Source organism: Rhinatrema bivittatum, chromosome 4 (assembly GCF_901001135.1).
Source record: "Rhinatrema bivittatum chromosome 4, aRhiBiv1.1, whole genome shotgun sequence".
Lineage (NCBI taxonomy): Eukaryota > Metazoa > Chordata > Amphibia > Gymnophiona > Rhinatrematidae > Rhinatrema > Rhinatrema bivittatum.
Genome location: NC_042618.1, coordinates 142,616,448 through 142,631,350, shown reverse-complemented (window position 1 = coordinate 142,631,350; position 14,903 = coordinate 142,616,448).

Here is a 14,903-nt window from a genome sequence, read left to right as displayed (position 1 = left end):
GCCACAGAAGGAAAGAGTTAGGTGGAATTCCTATGGAATGTAGGCAAGCTAGGTAGATTGCAAGCGTGACCTTTCTGTCCAAGAAATGGAAAGAATCCTCTCGCTCTGGTGAGAGAGAGGTGTTGGGAAAAAATGGGCAGAGTATATCTTGAGTAAGGTAAGATGCAACGTCTACCTTAAAGATAGAAAGTTGAACACGTGAAAACCACTCAGTGACGGAGGAATGCAGGGTCAGATGAGTATGTAAGTAGAAATGTATAACTCATTGACACTGCTGGCAGAAATGACATTTATGAGGGAAGAATTTCCCATGCCAAACTGTGAAATGAGAGGAATGGAAAGGCTCGAACGGAGAACGTATGACACTTATAAGCATGAAATATATGTTCCATTCCGTGACTAGTGACAATAGAGGCGGCTTGATCTGTGGATAATCCATGGTAAGTTGACTCAGAAGGGATGTACCATAAAGCAAAATTGCTTACCTTGGAAGAGGTGTTATCCCAGGACAGCAGGATGTAGTCCTCATATATGGGTGACGTCACTGACGGAGCCCTATTGCGGGAAAAAACTTCTGTCAAAGTTTCTAGAAACTTTTGTCTGGCTGCCTCAGGCTACTGAGCATGCCTGGCATGCCATGATATTCCCTGCCACAGGGGTCTCACTTCAGTCTCTTATATAGCAATAAGCTTTAGCAAAAATAAAATAAGAAAAATGTGTCCCAACTCCGCGGGGTGGCGGGTGGATTTCGTGAGGACTACATCTTGCTGTCCTGGGATAACACCTATTACAAGGTAAGCAATGTAGAGATTACTTACCTGATAATCTTGTTTTCCTTAGTGTATGCAGATGGACTCAAAACAAGTGGGTATAGTGTGCTCGTGCTAGCAGTTGGAGACGGATCTGACGTCAGCACGGGTACATATACCCCCACAGGAAGTGCCGCAAATCAGTAATCTTCCTTGCAAAAGCTGTAGCTGACCGATCGATTAATTAGCAGGATTACCTTGACCGATTGATAGTAGCTGGAGACCACCAGTGTTCTCAACCGGAAGGCGTCGACAACCGGCAGGGTGGATGGCCTATTATAAGAAAACATGGCTTACCGTGAATCGGTGAATCCCCATGTATGCTGGCAGCCGGGCGGGATGCTGAGTCCATCTGCATACACTAAGGAAAACGAGATTATCAGGTAAGTAATCTCTACATTTCCTAGCGTGTAGCAGATGGACTCAAAACAAGTGGGATGTACAAAAGCTACTCCCGGACTGGGCGGGACGCTGCCCGAGGACCGTTTAGGATTGCCCTCGCAAATGCTGTGTCCTCCCTGGCCTGGATGACCAGACGGTAGAATCTGGAAAAGGTATGGAGGGAGGACCACGTCGCTGCTTTACATATCTCTGCAGGCGACAGCAGCTTAGCTTCTGCCCAAGAGGCCGATTGTGCTCTGGTAGAATGAGCCTTGACCTGTAGAGGCGGTGGTTTTCCCGCCTCTATGTAGGCTGCCTTGATAACTTCTTTAATCCAGCGGGCGATGGTTGGCCATGAGGCCGCTTCCCCTTGCTTCTTCCCGCTGTGCAGGACGAACAGGTGGTCCGTCTTTAGTACTGCTTCTGACATTTCCAGGTATCTGGATAGCAGTCTGCCGATGTCGAGATGTCATAGCATTCGACCTTCCTCCGACTTCTTCAAACCTTCCATGGTAGGCAAGGATATGGTTTGGTTGAGGTGAAAGTGTGAGACCACTTTGGGTAAAAAGGATGGAACTGTGCGAAGATGGATAGCCTCTGGAATGATTCTGAGAAATGGATCACGACAGGATAGTGCTTGTAGCTCTGAGATGCGGCGTGCTGAACACACAGCCAGCAAGAACACCATCTTCAAGGTTAACAAACGGAGGGACAGGCCTCGAAGGGGCCTGAAGGCTGACCCTGCCAAAAATTCCAATACTAGGTTGAGATTCCACAAGGGCACCGGCCACTTCAGTGGCGGGCGAATGTGCTTGACTCCTTTCAGGAAACGTGAGACGTCTGGGTGGTTGGCAATGGTGTTGCCGTCACTCCTGGGACCGTAGCAAGACAGCGCTGCTACCTGAACCTTGATGGAGCTGAGGGACAGATCCTTCTGAAGTCCATCTTGTAGGAAGTCCAAAATGATAGGAACCTTAGCGGCATGCGGATTGGTGCCGTGAGAGTCGCACCAGGCTTCAAAAACTCTCCAGATCCTGATATATGTTAGGGTGGAGAACTTGCGTGCTCGGAGGAGTGTATCTATAACCGGCTTAGAGTATCCCCTTTTCTTCAGTGTAGCCCTCTCAATGGCCAGACCGTAAGAGAGAATTGAGCCAGATCCTCCTGAAGGATGGGACCTTGCCGCAGCAGGTCCCTGTAGGGAGGCAGAGGGAGAGGGTTCCCTGCCAGTAGTCTTCTCATGTCTGCGTACCAGGGTCTTCTTGGCCAGTCCAGAGCCACTAGAAGAACTAGGCCTCTTGGGCAGAAACTAGGATGCTGTCGCCTGCAGAGATATGTAAAGCGGCAACGTGGTCCTCCCTCCATACCTTCTCCAGGTTCTACCGTCTGGACATCCAGGCCAGGGAGGACACAGCATTTGCGAGGGCAAACCTGAACGGACCTCAGGCAGCCTCCCGCCCAGTCCGGGAGTAGCTTTTGTACATCCCACTTGTTTTGAGTCCATCTGCTACACGCTAGGAAATGTGGAGATTACTTACCTGATAATCTCGTTTTCCTTAGTGTATGCAGATGGACTCAGCATCCCGCCCGGCTGCCGGCATACATGGGGATTCACCGACTCACGGTAAACCATGTTTTTATTACATAGGGCATCCACCCTACCGGGTGTCGACGCTTTCCGTTTGAGAACACTGGCGGTCTCCAGCTACTATCAATCGGTCAGGGTAATCATGTTCATTTAATCGATCGGTCAGTCACACATGAAGCCATAGAGCTTTTGCAAGGAAGATTACTGATTTGCTGCACTTCCTGTGGGGGTATATGTACCCGTGCTGACGTTAGATCCGTCTCCAACTGCTAGCACGAGCACGCTATACCCACTTGTTTTGAGTCCATCTGCATACACTAAGGAAAACGAGATTATCAGGTAAGTAATCTCCACATTTCCCTCCTGGCGAAGGGCATGTGCTCCACACAACTAGCGTCAGCTCATCAATTTCTAATCCTACTAGGCCACGTGGCCCCCACAGTTCATGTCACTCCTCTGGCAAGGCTGGGCATGAGAGTAACTCAATGGACTTTACGATCACAATGGATCCAAGCCATTCAACCACTGCATTCTTCAATTCAAGTAACCCACCAGCTACGTTCATCTCTACTATGGTGGGCGAACGAGGACAATTTACGCAAAGCCTACCCTTCCAGCAACCAGTCCCACAAATAACTTTTAACTACAGATGCATCCACCTTGGGATGGGGAGCTCACATACACGATCTCCAGACCCAAGAACTTGGACAAAACTCGAAGCCACATTTCAAATAAACTTCCTGGAACTTCGAACTATACGTTATGCGCTATATGCGTTCAAGGACTGCCTCTCACACAAGACTGTTTTCATACAAACAGACAACACAGTAGCCATGTGGTATATCAACAAACAGGGAGGTACGGGCTTGTATGTCCTCTGTCAAGAAGCTGTACAGATCTGGGGTTGGGCCTTGAACCACTCAATGTTTCTTCGAGCCACTTATCTGGCAGGCATACACAATGTAGTGGCGGACTGACTCAGTCGTCAGTTCCAACCACACGAATGGTCCCTGGATCCTTCAGTAGCGACCAGGATATTTCGCCGTTGAGGACAACCAACAATAGATCTCTTTGCGTCACATCTCAATCACAAAAGTGGACGATTTCTGTTCTCTACACAAACAGAAGAACGAGCCAGCCAGGGACGCATTTGCTCGCCCTTGGAACTCAGGCCTACTATACGCGTATCCTCCGATACCGCTCATAACCAAGACTCTAGTGAAGCTACAACAGGACAAGGGGACCATGATCCTCATAACCCCTTATTGGCCTCGACAAGTATGGTTCCCGACACTTCTAGACCTCTCAGTCAAGGATCCAATACGTCTAGGAGTAGCTCCCACTCTCATAACTCAGGATCAGGGTCGATCTCTATCCGTGACAGCATGGATGTTGAAAGCTTGATTTTACAACCACTCAATCTTTCAAACAATGTCTCTCAAGTGCTTCTGGCTTCACGTAAACCTTCCACACGAAAGAACTATTCTTCCAAATGGAAAAGATTTACTATGTGGTGCAGACAAAAGAAGAATAGATCCTTTCACCTGCCCCACAACCTCTCTCTTAGACTACTTATACCTACTTTCAGACTCTGGTCTCCAGACGTAATCTGTAAGAGTATATTTATGTGCAATCTCAGCTTACCATAACAAGGTTGGAGATGCACCCATATCCACACAACCTCTCGTCAGTAGGTTTATGAGAGGTTTAACTCAGCTTAAACCACCAATTCGACCACCAGTCGCAGAATGGGATCTGAATTTGGTACTAACAAGACTCATGCGTTCTCCTTTCGAACCCATAGATTCCTGTGATTTAAAATTCCTCACATGGAAGACTATCTTCTTCATAGCCATTACATCAGCTAGGAGGGTCAGTGAGTTACAAGAACTTGTCACATATGAACACTACACAAAATTCCTGCATGATAGAGTGGTTCTCCGTACACATCCAAAATTCCTTCCTAAGGTAGTTACGGAATTCCACTTGAACCAATCCATAGTTTTACCCACATTTTTTCCAAGGCTTCATTCTCACCAAGGAGAAACAGCCTTACATACCTTGGACTGTAAACGTGCTCTATCATTTTATTTAAACCGCACTGCAGTCCATAGGAAATCCAATCAACTCTTTGTTTCTTATGAGCCAAACAACCTGGTAAAGCAGTGGGTAAACATACTCTATCCAATTGGCTAGCAGATTGCATACAGTTTTGCTATGAAAAATCGGGCCTTCCTCTCCAAGGGCGAGTAAAGGCACACTCAGTAAGAGCAATGTCAACTTCAGTAGCACACTATCGTTCAGTGCCAGTCATTGACATATGTAAAGCAGCAACATGGAGTTCTCTTCACACCTTTGCAGCTCATTACTGTTTGGACAAACAAGGACGACAAGATTTCAGCCTATGGACAATCTGTCTTAAAGAACTTGTTTCCAGTTTAAACCCAACTCCTTCTACAACCTCCTGTGATCTTCGGCTGACTCATTTCAACAGCAATACTCCACTGTTGTCTCAATACAAAATGACTCAGCCTCTAGCTTGCTAATCACCCATATGTGAGGACTAGCATCCTGCTTGTCCTGGGATAAAGCAAAATTTCCTAGCGTGTAGCAGATGGACTCAAAACAAGTGGGTATAGTGTGTTCGTGCTAGCAGTTGGAGACGGATCTGACGTCAGCACGAGTACATATACCCCCACAGGAAGTGCCGCAAATCAGTAATTTCAGTCTCCAAAGCAGTTTGGAGCTACCTCACGCTCGCTTGAGCGTGTTTCCAAATTCTAACGAATAAATTCCTAGAAGAAACCTATTGAAGACAAGCCCCGCACTCCTGTGGTGATGCCAGGCACTCACCCAGTTGAGTTTCCCGAGCTGACTTCCGTGGTCCCTCGGAGGTAAGAGCCTCGGTCCGGTGGCCGGTTCACGGCAGGGACCTAGCCCCCGAGTGAGAAGGGCTCGGGCGCGGCTTGGCCCCCGAGCGAGACGAGTTCAGGCGTGGCCTAGAGGCAGCCTTGGTCCCGGCGTGGACTTGGCCCCCGAGCGAGACGGGTTCGGGAGCGGCCTAGAGGCAGTGGGCGCACTTCCTTATGCGCGGCGGTGTAGGTAATTATCCCCCCTGCAGCCGGAGACCACCCGGGTTGCAGCCGGGAAGCGCCGAAGACAAGGTAAGGCGTATATCTTTACCTGGTCTCCGAGGAAGTGTGGATGGACTGGGCCTGCCTACGAGGCAGCACGCAAGGAGGTCGCCATTTTTGCCTGCTCACCTTCACACGGTGTTCGCTCACGCGATAGGCGCACTTTGTTCGCACAGTTGTAAGACGCCCGTGGATGGGCGCACAGTTGTAAGATGCCCGTGGATGGGCGCACATTTCTAAGACGCCCATTCTAGGCGCATGCTATTAAGCGCTCTTGTTAGGCGCACTTTATTGGGCGACACCGAATTTCAGGCGAATGGAGCATAAGAGAGCCCCTGCGGCTGCAGAGCCGGCACCTCCAGAATCTGGCATGAAAGCTCTAAGCCTCTGCTCAGCATGCAATCTCAGAGCCACACGGAGCGAGGAAGCAGACTCTCTTTGTGCCCAATGTGAAGAGGCCATGGGAGTTCCAGGACAGGATCGGCCCCAGCCCAGCGGTTCCTCAGGGAGCACACCGGACAGGACTTAGCGGGCCGCGGCGAGCCACCAGGGAACCTGAGAGACCTGGTGCCCCTATGGCCAGATCCGGCTTCACTTTCCTGGGTGGAATTGTTCAAGGGGATTCATGCCTTTGTCCAGATGCAGTCTGCTCCTCGAATGAATCTTTCCGTCCCGGTGGATCCGGTACCTGGCCCCTCGAGACCTAGGCACGGCAACTCGCCTCCCTACAGCCCAGATTATGGGGATTCGGATTGCTCCCAGGACATTGAGGAGCCACCCACCCCCCCCCCCCCCCGAGGATGGTGAACTTCCCTCGGAGATAGAGCCATATCGGACCATGAGGCGCTTTTTTCGGAAAGAGGATCTTTCAAGCCTGGTCTCACAGGGCCTATCGGAACTGGCCATTCCGGGCCAGGGCACCCCAGGGGACCCTAAGATGAACCCCCTGTTAGAGGGCCTGCGCCAACCAGCTCACCATTTTCCCCTCCTACAGGCAGCACAGCAGCTAATTGATCTGGAATGGAAGGCACCGGAGGCCTCATTCAAAGGGGGTCGGGCCTTGGCAGGCATGTACCCTCTGGATTTGGCATCCAAGGAGTTACTAGCGTGCCCCAAGGTAGACGCCATAGTTAACGCAATAGTGAAGCACACCACCATTCCGGTTGAGGGGGGAGCGGCCCTCAAGGATTCGCATGACCGATGCATGGACACCATTCTGAAACAAGCTTTTGAGGTAGCAGTGTGAGACTACTTTGGGTAAGAAGGAAGGAACCGTGCGAAGATGGATAGCCTCTGGAGTGATTCGGAGAAACGGATCACGGCAGGACAGCGCCTGTAGCTCTGAGATGCGGCATGCTGAACATACGGCCAGCAGGAACACCATCTTCAAGGTCAACAAACAGAGGGACAGGCCTCGAAGGGGTCTGAAGGCAGGTCCCACTAGGAATTCCAAAACTAGGTTGAGGTTCCACAAGGGCACTGGCCAGAACCAGAGGACAGAGCATTAATCAGTACAGAGCCTCATTGCTGGAAAGGGGAGGAAGCCCTGACGCAATCCCAAAGAAATGAAAGAGGGGTTCTCTTGGTATTGTGGCTGGCATAGCGATATGTGACATTAATACAGTTCTTGAAAGGCACATGACCCAGAACTTTTCGAACCATGTGGTCCGAATTAGAGAACACATCTCAAAGGGAATGCCGCAGAAGCGGGTACTTACCATCTGACATGGATCGCCGCAGGACGAGCCGGTGAAGAGTGCTGGCTCCGATCTCCGGAGTCCTCGAGGGGTAGGCCATGGACGTAAACGTCCACTTCACTTTGAAACCTGGTATGGTGGCACAGGTACAGAGGAGACAGGCCGGGGTGATTGTTTTCAATAGCAGTCGAAATGCCAGAGAGCCAGAATCCCACACCACTCGACGGTGGGGCACGCCGGGAACAGGGGAGCCGATTAACGAGCTCATGATCCCCTCCTCTCGTTGCCGCGGCTCGATGTGTCATGACGCCAATGCAGAATCCGGACCTAGATCCGGTGTTTCTGGATCACCCAGGGCTGCCAAAACTGTACGGATCAGTGCTGATGGCAGTGGTGATGTTGCTCTGCCCGAGCATTGTCCAGCATCAAGAAGGATGGCACCGATGTGCTGGATGGCGTCAGCGGCGGACGATCACTGTGTCTGTGACGATGGGTGCCATGGTGCTCGGCCCGGTCTTTCCCCAGCGCAGAGATAGAAGCCCTCGCTGTCCTGGATGGCGATCGATGACAGATCGCTAATAAGGGGCTTGAAAAAGAACCCAAAGCGTGGAGCATTGTATGCAGGCGAGGGCATTATGTGGCGGTGCTATGTCAGTATTGACGGTATCGATGGCAGCCGAAGCGGCCTCGAGGGCATCGTCAAAATTGGATATGAAAAAACGATGACTCGGCCAGAGTAATGATGGCAGTGATGGAGCACTGCCAGCAGCGGCATAGGTATCTATGGGAACAATGTGGCATCGAATAGTCGAGAAAAACAGTCATTATCAAAAAGAGATACCGGCATCAACTGTTAAGATTCTGTTTAATGTTCTTATTACTGCTCATTTACAAGATAAATGTATACTTTTGTAAACCGTTATGATGGCTCAACCGAATAACAGTATTTAAAACTCATCAAATAAATAAAATAAAGGGAAAAAAGGCAGGGCCAAACGCAGGAGAGATACTTTATCAAGTTCTACAGATAGCAGTTCTTAGACAGAGTCCTCTACGGACTCCAGTTCTAAAGCTAGATTGGAGCGGGTGAGTGGTTTAGGGCCGGATCAGGACATGGGTCACCCAGCCTTGGCATCTCTAACAGAATTGTGGGAAGGGGTGCCAGGCAAATTCCGCAGTAGAATTAGACGGCGAAGATATGTTAACATTTTCCAGTTATTGGATGGTAGGAGGGGCGGTAAGAGAAGACGTAGAAAGGGCAGCAAATGCAAGAGTGAGAGGGAGCCAGGGGCTAAAGTACTTAAGAACATACTAAACTGGATGAGGGGTTTCCTCCGCTTAGCCAGCGTAGTAGGGCATTACAAGCCAGAACAACATGGGACTTTATTAGCATATTGCGACAGTATCACTCAACACACAATTAAGCTCTGGAATTCATTGCTGAAGAATGTGGTTAGGGTAGTTAGTGTAGCTGGGTTTAAAAAAAAATATGGATATGTTCCTGAAGGAGAAGTCCCATAAACTGCTATTAAACAAGTTGACTTAGGGAATAGCCACTATTACTGGCTTTAGTAGCATGGGATCTACTTAATGTTTGGGTAATTACCAGGTGATTGTAACCTGGATTAGCCACTGTTGAAAAGAGGATTCTGGGCTTGATGGACCCTCAGTCTGACCCAATATGGAAACTTATGTTCTTAGGTGTACTTAAAATGGAAAATTACTTACCTGATAATTTTGTTTTTTTTAGTGTAGACAGATGGACTCGGGACCAATGGGTTATGTGCTCCCCTGTAGCAGAGAGATTGTTCTGGGTCAGGCAGACATCCATGTTTGCCATCCAGGCAGCTAAAATTTCTTTCCAATCAGTCCTCAAGACAAAGATTCTTTAAGTTTGAAATTATTTATTGTACAGGTAAATTCTTACAATTGTTGCATCTCAAATGTAAGCCCCAAGGCAAAGATCTTTGGTAACTGGAGACAGGTTAGCAGGAGGGAGAAGGAGGTCTCTTGTGTTGCAGGAGTTAAGTTTATGGTAGAGGTAGGGAGCTTGAGGGATATGAGGCTGATTTAGTCTTCAGACGAAGGCAGTAAGAAAGAATGTAAAAAACTTGATCATTTCAGGGAGTTTTACAGAGCGCTGCTGGCTCAGAAGGAAGCGTGGGGTGAACTGAACTCTCGTCGAGAGCTGCTAAAGGAAACGCCTCCACAAGCTGGGGGCAGGGGGGTAATGTCCAATGGCAGCAAGCCTAAGAAGCATGTGACACAGGGGGAGCATGAAGGGCAGTCCCTTGAGCCTATAAGGCACCTAGGAAGACAGGTTAGATTGACCTCACCAGCCTGCAACCTACAGGGATTTAAATCCCAGCCTTCCTCCCAGCGTCGCGCGACAAAGGGGCCTGCCCCTTTGTGCGCCCCTTCGTGCAGCCCCTTTGGATCTGACTCAGGTTGACGCGGGACTTGGGTCCTCATCCAGCATCCAGCCCTCTCAACACAGGCCTTTTCGTACACATCCCTACTCTTATTGGATTCTACTAGATCCCTCACTCCTCCACAACCTTCAAACCCCCTAAATGCTAAAGATGCGTACCTTCTACATACCCATCATCAACCTTTTCAGAAACTGCCCAAAAAAAAACTTCCTTTCCCATCACTCAACAAAAAAGACCGATTCCCATAATGACCTCTCCGCTCACACAACTTTTGGGTCTCTCGCTTTTCTCACTAACTCTATTTAATGCACAATCTCTCGAAAAAACCCCACATCTTTTGGATGCCAAACCCATTTGTGCAATTACTGAAACGTGGCTGAAACCAGCTGACACCGCCTTAATTAACCAACTTCCTATATATACATATGATATTTTCTCAATCCCCAGACTGAAAAAAAAGAGGCGACGGTCTATTATTAGCTGCAAAAAAAGAGTTAAGGCTAACCCTCCAACATTCTAACTCAACATCAAATCTTGAATTCTCCATTTTTAAATCTATACATCTTCAAATCTGTCTAACTTACGCTCCTCCGGGGCTCTTAGAAACAGACCCGTCCCCGCTAATAGAACGCATTGCCAAAATATCAACTCTGATGCCCCTGCTATAATTTTGGGAGATTTCAATCTTCACATCGATGCTACCCCACTATCCTCTAATTGTGAAACGTTTCTATCCACTCTTAGTTACATGGGATTTAAACAAATCAACAGCCCTACTCACAAAGCAGGACACACATTGGACCTAATCTTCTTAAACAAAGGAATCACTCTCTCCTCCTCGCCTATATGCTCCGCTGTCCCCTGGTCCGACCATAGGATGATTACTACGTCTTTGGAGATCAACGAACCCTCTCCCCAACCATTCCCTAAAACCACAATCCAAATTAGGAAACCTTGTACCATGGACAACCTCAGCTCCCAGCTTTCCAAAGAATTAATCCATCTCGCTCTCTCAGATGCAGTCGCAGCTACTACTTCATGGTTCAAGATCACTAATAAAGTAGCAGATCAAACCTGCCCCTTAATTTTGAAAGTTCTACACCCTAACCCTGACATCAGAAAACCTTGGTTCACCCCAGAACTGAAAATGCTCAAGCAAGAAATTAGAAGCAAAGAACACAGATGGCGGAAAAACCCTTCCTCATGATTCAGGCTGCTTACAAATCCCTCATGCACTGCTACAGGAACGCCATCCTCCGAACTAAGATTTTTTCACTCGTAAAATACACCACTTCATCTTTGATTCTAAAACCCTGTTTTTGTATGTCGCAGCCCTCACCAAACAGTCCCCACCAACTATCCCGGATGATCAAGCACTAAGTAAAGCTTCAGAACCTTCCAGTTTCTTTAAGAGAAAGATCACCAATCTGATATCCCTGCTTATCTCTAACAAGAACCAGCCCCCTCCCCCTTACTCCTCTACGATACAACAAAACACGATTCTAGAATCCTTTGAGCCCATTTCATCTTTAGAGATAGAAACCCTGCTCAAGAAAGTCAAACCATCCTCTCACCCATCGGATTTGATACCTTCAAATTTACTCATCTCCATCCCTAAAATCATTGCTAAGCCCATTGCGGAAATCATAAACTTCTCTCTAATTCAAGGTCTAGTACCAGACACTCTAAAGCTTTCCATCCTTAAACCTCTGTTGAAAAAACCGAACTTGTCATCAGCTGATCCCGCCAACTTCCGCCCTATAGCGAACCTACCTTTCATTGCTAAACTCTTGGAAAAAGTTGCCACCAAGCAACTTACAGAATACCTTGACGACAACAAAATCCTTGCCCTGATTCAACTTGGGGTGCATTGTGTTCGTCAAATGTTACACTTGGTCCATCAGTTTCCTTCACCTCGAGTGAGCAAGAGAGGAAGACCCTGTCTTGCTTGGTGTTGAATTGGACCCCCAAGTACTTTAAGGACTGGGAGGGCTTGAGGCTGCTCTTGTCCATGTTCACGACCCAACTGAGTTCCTGCAGGAGAGAGCTAACCCTGGTCCCCTGGAGGCTCCCCTTCCAATGACTTTGCCCGGATCAGCCAGTTATCCAAGTAAGGGTGCACCAGGATCCCTTCTTTCCTCATTGCTGCCATCATGACCACCATAATTTTGGAGAATGTTCTGGGGGTGGTTCCAGGCCGAAGGGCAATGCCCAGAACTGGTAATGGCGGCCCAGTACCGCAAAGCATAGTAAACATTGGTGGTCTTGACGGATTGGAATATGAAGGTAGGCCTTAGAGAGGTCCAGGGAGGTTAAGAACTCTCCCGGTTGCACTGCCATTATGCCGGAGCAAAGAGTTTCCATGCAGAAGTGAATAGTCTGCAAATGACGGTTGATGCTCTTGAGATCCAGGATGGGTCAGAATGAACCCTCTTTCTTGGGCACAATAAAATAGATGAAATAACACCCCATATTTACTTGGGGTGTAGGTACCGGAGTAATAGCCCTCAGACTGAAGAGTATTATCAGTGTGGATTCCACTGCCCGTTTCTTGTGCTGGGAGTGGCAAGATGACATCATGAACCTGTCCCGAGAGATGCTGTGAAATTCCAGAGTGTAACCTTCTTGAAATGATGTCCAGTACACATTTGTCCAAAGTGATCTTGACCCACCGCTGATAGAAGAGGGATAGTCAGCCCCCAATCTCCACGCCCCATGGATGGGTCAGCCAAACATCATTGGGAAGTTCGGGTCGAACCGGTCCCCGAACCTGTTCCTCTTTTTGGTTATCTGTTCTAAAGGACTGAGACCTTCCCAAGGGCCGAGATGACTGAAATGAGTTTCTTTTGGGCCGGAAGTGCTGGGAGCCCCTGGCCCGACCCCTCATGCATGACTGGCACTGTGACCTCTTTTTATCTTTCGGTAGCCGGGGCACTGGAGATTCACCACACTTACTGGCTAGCTTCTCCAATTTGCTTCTGAATAGGAGGGATCCCTTAAGGGGCATCTTTGTGAGGTTTGCCTTAGAGGTTGCATCACTGGCTAATTTCGCAACCATAGATGTCTTCTGGCCACCACCACTGAGGCCACTTCTTTAACAGAGGTACGCACTAGGTCAGAGCTTGCATCTGCCAGGAAGGCCACGGCGGGTTTGATCACCTCTCTGGCATGCGCCCCTGAGCTATCTGCCTCTTTATCAAGAGAAGCAGGCATGAGCAAGCCACCAAGGAACAACAGGAAGCGATCTGCAGTGTCATTGGTTTATCATGAGCATCCTTCAAGGCCGTTCCTCCCTCTACAGGGATAGTAGTTCGCTTCAAGACGGCACAGACGAGGGCATCCCACTTTTGGGAAATGCAGGCGTTCCTTGACCACTGGGTCTCAAGAGTACAAGGCCCGACCTCCTTTAAAACTTGCTTCTGGGGCGTCCCATTCCAGGTCAATCAACTCCTGGATGGCTTCCAGCATCGGGAAATAGCAAGAGGCTTTCTGTAAAGACACCAGGATAAGGTTCTTCTTTGGCTCAGACACAGGGTCAATGCCTGGAACTCCCAGAGTCTTCAGGGTCTGGGAGACTAGGGTCGATAATTCATCTCTGTGGAAAAATCGAAGCATGGTCCAGTATGGCTCCAGACCTGGAGGGATTTCCCTGTCCTCCATCGTCATCTGTGGTGTCTGGATCCCTGTCAGGGATACCCTTAGTGAGGCGAGGCATATCCCAAGGCATGCTGACAGGGCTGGGAGGGCGAAGCCTTCCCAGCTGGGGCTCAGCCCGGGCAGGGGCTGACTGTACCTGAACAAAGGCTTGAAGGCCCTGAAAAAATTCCAACCAAGAGAAGGCCACCGGGTCCATATTTGGCCCAGGAGGAACAGGGGTAGGGGCTGCTGAACTGCCCCTCTCCTGGAGAGGACCCAGCCCCAGAATTGCTCAGGTCCGGGGTGCTGACAGATAAGGTTGTGGCTGACGTGTCCTCCGACTGGGATGGGCTGGACTTGGAAAAGTTCTGAGAATCCAGCCCTCCCTGGGCCTCCTTACAGTGCTGACACAGAAAGGATTCCAAGTCAGACTGTGCAGCCCTAATATGGAAGGCAGCACAAAAAGACTGTCGCCTGACCTGAGCTTCTTTGCTGCCAGGGTCATAACCTCTGTAGCTTGTGTGTTTAGCCGGCTATTGCCTCTCTCTTGCAGGAACTCAGTTGGGTCATGAACATGAACAAGAGCAGCCTCTGAGAAGTTCTTATCTACTTACCTGGTCTTAGTGCTTACCGGCTGAGTACAGATACAATCTCCGGCTGCAGGAGGAGAGGGCTTAGGCCGTCACTGCCGTGCTCAGCTAACTGCACCTGCTGCCTTTCAGCTGCTTCAGCAGCAAAGTCCACGCCGGAAGCCAGCTACTGAACCAAGGCACATCTCTGAGGGATCTCGAAAAATCACCTCAGGAATTCTCAACTGGGGGAGGGACCCTTAGGTATCACCCAGGATAATGGGGCTCGATCTTGCTTTCAATTTGAAGGTAAATTTCTCCTTTGAACTAGTGCTGCAATCCCACTAAACACCGCTGCTGGTGTGGGAATAGCATCCACATCTGCTAAAAGACAGAGATACTGAATGGCTGAGGTCACTGCAGGAGTGTATCTAGGGTGACATCAGCTTTGAAACCTGACTATCTCATCTACTAGCAGGGGAGCACATAACCCATTGGTCCTGAGTCCATCTGGCTACACATTAGGAAACTACAGATTTTTAAAAAGATTATTGGTAATGAACATGAATCACTTACCAAAGCATGCTGTAAATTTTGAAAGACCCATGTCAGAAAAAAAAACACATTTTAAGCTCTGACATAGGAGTATGTAAATCT